General features: G+C 41.7%; 1 protein-coding gene across 2 annotated transcripts in view; it reads left to right on the forward strand.

The window, feature by feature from the left end:
* The window catches only part of LOC143415608 (uncharacterized), a 19,480-nt gene extending 18,418 nt beyond the window's left edge, over positions 1 to 1,062 (forward strand). Inside the window, exon 9 of one of the 2 annotated variants that reach the window (XR_013096025.1) lies at positions 215 to 1,062. The gene's annotated coding sequence lies outside the window, so the exon portion shown is untranslated. The other variant, XM_076880903.1, reaches the window with a different exon arrangement.
* The last annotated feature ends 3,363 nt before the right edge of the window (positions 1,063 to 4,425 follow it).

The following is a 4,425-nucleotide window of genomic DNA, read 5'->3' on the forward strand; positions in this document are numbered from 1 at the left end:
TTCTAAGAAGGTTATACTTAGTGCATGTGTGAGTATATGTACAGTGAACTGGCTTTACACACCATGTGTCCTTTTAAACCAGATTTAATCAGTGTGTGTGTGTACAGTAGACTGGCTTTACACACCATGTGTCCCTTCAGAACAGACTATACTTTGTGTATATGTATGTGTGTGTGTGTGTGTGTGTGTGTGTGCGCGCAATTTTAAATGACAGACCCATCACAAAGCTTTCTGATGATCCAAAAGACCTAGAGCCACTTACACCAAATCACATCCTCCTGATGAAAGGAAAACCATCTTTACCACCCGGACTATTTGACCCTCAGGATATGTATCTGAAGAGAAGATGGAAACAGGTTCAGTACATCTCAGATCTTTTTTGGAAACGATGGATACGTGAATACCTGCCTTTGTTACAGGAGAGACAAAAATGGAACCAAAAGAAGAAGAATCTAAAACCTGGAGATATAGTAATTATAATGGATTCTTCTGCACCGCGTGGTTCCTGGCCGCTTGGAAGAGTTCTGGAAGCCATTCGTGACAAAAAAAGGACTTGTGCGATCTGCACGTTTAAAAACAAAGACTAATATTCTGGAAAGACCTGTAACTAAACTTTGCTCGTTACATGAGACTGTAATCTAAAAGTGTGTTATTTATGTTTATTTATGTGAATGTATAGGTCTAAAGTAGACTGTATTAGTGGCTCCTTATTTTCTTTGTGATTAGAATTGCCATGTCTGATAGCCATTTCAATTAGGGGCCGGGGTGTAGGAGCCATTCTTGGGTTAATACCTTATGTGGTCACTAGAGGTCACCTTTTTCTGTTTTGATTATGTAATGTAAAGGTATTTAAGGTAGCCGCACGTAATCGGCGTCAGGTGTGTCATTGAGAAGGCAAACAGTTTGTGACCGTTGTGCTGTTATGCTATGTCGATACGGAATAAAGACCAAAAAGGACAAGATACATACTGCTGGATTTATTGGACTGTGAACTTAATTCATGCATACCAGTGACATCGCGTCATCCCCGTTAACGACCACCTCAGTGGCTTCAAGCGTAGGCTTAGCCTCTACAATAATAATTAGACATTACATTGGGGACGGCTGTAGCTCAGAGCGGGTCATCTACTGATCGGAAGGTTGGTGGTTCAATCCCTGGCTCCCCCTACTCTGCATGCCAAATATTCTTGGGCAAGATATTAACACCAAGTTTTCTCTGGTGCATCCATCGCAGTATGAATGTGTGTGAATGGTAGTTAGTAAGCACTTAAAGCATAGAAACAGTGCTTGTGTGAATGTGGCACGTGTTGAGAGTAGCAAGGTGATACATAAGAATCAGCCCGATTATAATTGATTATTTTAACTTGTTTGATCTGCTGCTCACAACAATCAAGCACAAGCAGACATTTTGAATTTTCATAGTTTTACAGCTTTTCTTGCAGATACAAACCTTACTTATTCATAGTACACAAAGTAATTTAGCAATAAACTTTTAAAGGCAGAAAACCTTCTTTTTTCACTTTATGCTATAGAAACTTCAGGTTTTTAAGACTAAAGATGAGCTATGAGCTATTTTTCTGTCATTTGATTTCTGACAGTTTAAAGAGTCGTGCTGACAGATTTCTGTCATTGTGACTTTTTCTTCATCATGTAGAAAAACAGTTAAATATGTGACTCCTTCACAGTGACAGGAAGTTCCACTGGTCCGGCCCATTAAGGTCAAAGGGGGCTGTCTGTCGCCCCCCATGTAAAGTCAGTGTGACGCCCCTGGTGTGAATCATGGATAACAGGAACTGTTAACGCTCTAGCATAGCATCAATATATAGGAGAGCAAGCATGCCCGGTCACTGACGACACATGCTAGCTGTGCCTTCATTAGCAGTTAGCATTAGCCATGCTAGCTTCCTGTTACTGTGTTCATGTGCTACGTGCTGATTGTCGCTGCAGTGATTGGCTTTTTTGGACACACACATGGGGCCTTGGAGGCCAGCTGCGTTACTCAGAGCTTGGTGGGTTGGGCTGCTGCATTCATTCACCCCGTCGCTGCTGCCTGCCTAAAGCCCCCCCCCCCCCCACACACACACACAATTTTTACAACACTCCAGTTTGAGTCTCATTATATTTTAGTAGTTTCTGAGTTGAGGAGAATAACAAGACATTTAACATTCGATGTAGCCTCATTGTTGAGTATTAAGCACAGATTAAATAAAGACGTTTAAACTGAAGAATATCTGAGCGGATGGTGCAAACAGCAAACAGCTGCTGCTGAAGACGCTGCAGTCCTCAGGTTGGAGGAACAGACAGTGACACACAGACAGGTCGGCTGCAGTAACACTTTAATACAGGACAGCATCAACAGTAAGTCCATCACATGGTCACAGAGTTATCACAGTACAGTCACAGGAACACGGTTACAACATGACAGCAGCTGCTGAGCCAGGCTCCCTGCATCATCCAGAGAAATAAAAGCAAACTATAAAGTGAGGCTGGAGCCGACAGCACTGATGCTTTTCTCTGTCACATGTCAGTCTCTTTGGATTTCACACTGCTGAGTTTAAAGACGTATGAAATGAGCCTCCACCCTCTGCTGCTCCCTGAGCTCAGCTCACGTCTGTCATTAGGCCAGTGCAGCAGCTGACTGCATGTTTGAGGCTGAAGGTGTTTTTCCTGTTAGTGATATTCAGTCACATTCCTGCTCTGTGTGTGCGTCTCTGTAACAGTGACATTCGTGTCCCTGCAGTGCTGATAAATCAGGATGTTTAAGGAGCTGAAGTCAGCAGAAACAGACGGAGCAGCTCAGTCTCACTGTTACATTCACTTTGTCACAATATTCAACTTTAAGGACACTTTCAGCAGACCTGAGGGAAATCCCAGAGATAACACTGTGTCAGGCTGCACACAAGCCGAAGGCAGCTTTTACAGTTTTTTACAGACGCTAGGACACATGTCTCAATACTTAGGTCACTTTTGCAAAACTCTTCACACAATTCTCCTAACTGACCCTCAGCTTGGCAAAGCAGTTCATTTCACATTCAAAATGCACTACAACTACCAAAACACTTCATTCAGGTCTCAAATAAACACATTCCTCCAGAACACTAGCAAAGGTTGACAGCCGACAAACACACTTTGTCACCCACAAAACAATGACCTAAAAAACACTAACAACATGTAGCATTACACAGTGTTTTCCTGTGTAAAACAAGGACACATCTCTGTTCATAATTTCAATATATGTTACTGGAATGAATCAGACATCATGCAGACTTCGGTAATATTTGTTTATGTATTTTTATTTTCTTGCACTACGAAATCCCAAAATACAAGTATTTATATACACACCATCCACTGATACACATATCAGTGGATGGTGACACACTGGTCCATGTTTACGTCACAAAACCTATTCAGCAGTTGTCTCCTTTTGTAATGAAATTGAAGGAGTAACACCTTTGTAGATGTTCATCTACAATGAGAATCAGCTGTGGCTGGTCAAACTGCATTTTTAGATTTAAAATATGTTTCAATAAAATATTGCTGTTGAATTTTGCTGTCTTATTCAGTTTTGCATTATGTTATTGTTTTGACCATAAGGTTAACAGTTTTGAAAACAGTATGTAAGCACATGCAAAATGTCCTGTCCGTACAAAGGTTTTTGGCAGTTGTTGTGTCTGAGTGAGAAGATAATTCATGAAATTTGAGAGATGTAGTCATTGAATGCATTTTGTGCCAAAACAATGATAACTGGTCCTCAGTTTAGCCCACATAGACTTCTGTTGTGCTCACTGTGTGAGGAGTTTTGCAAACGTGACCTAAGTATTGAGAAATGTGTCCTAGCGTCTGTAAAAAACTGTAAAAAAGCTTTTCTACATTGAAGAACAGACGATGACTTACACAGAGGGACATCATCATTAGACCTGCTCAGTCTGTGGGTTTGCTCACAAACAAGTCAACGCTTTGAAACTTTCACCTGTTTTTTTCCGCAAGTTTTCTTTCTCTCGCCATTAAAACCAAACTGCCGTAAGATTAGAGACAGTTTATTTGCTAAAACATGAAAGTGATTATGTCCTGGTGTGTTATTTTCAGACTTGGGGAAAATTCTGAGAATTAGAGAAAAATAATAACAAAACGAGGCTAAGAGCATCCATTCATGCAGGGATTACCATGGCAACAGTCCTCTTCTTCAGACAACACTCATGTGTTAAGTATCAGCAGCTACAAGGACTGAAAGCATAAACACTTCAGTCTGAAAATAGATTTCTTTGGTTTGTTTTGCGTGCGCGCGCGTGTGTGCGTGTGTGCATGCGTGCGTGTGTGTGCGTGTGTGTGCGTGTTCATGCGTGTGTGCGTGTGTGTGCGTGTGCGTGCGTGTGCGTGCGTGCGTGTGTGTGTGTGCGCGTGTGTGTGTGCATGCGTGCGTGTGTG

The sequence above is a fragment of the Maylandia zebra genome, unplaced genomic scaffold, assembly GCF_041146795.1.
Source record: "Maylandia zebra isolate NMK-2024a unplaced genomic scaffold, Mzebra_GT3a scaffold01, whole genome shotgun sequence".
Lineage (NCBI taxonomy): Eukaryota > Metazoa > Chordata > Actinopteri > Cichliformes > Cichlidae > Maylandia > Maylandia zebra.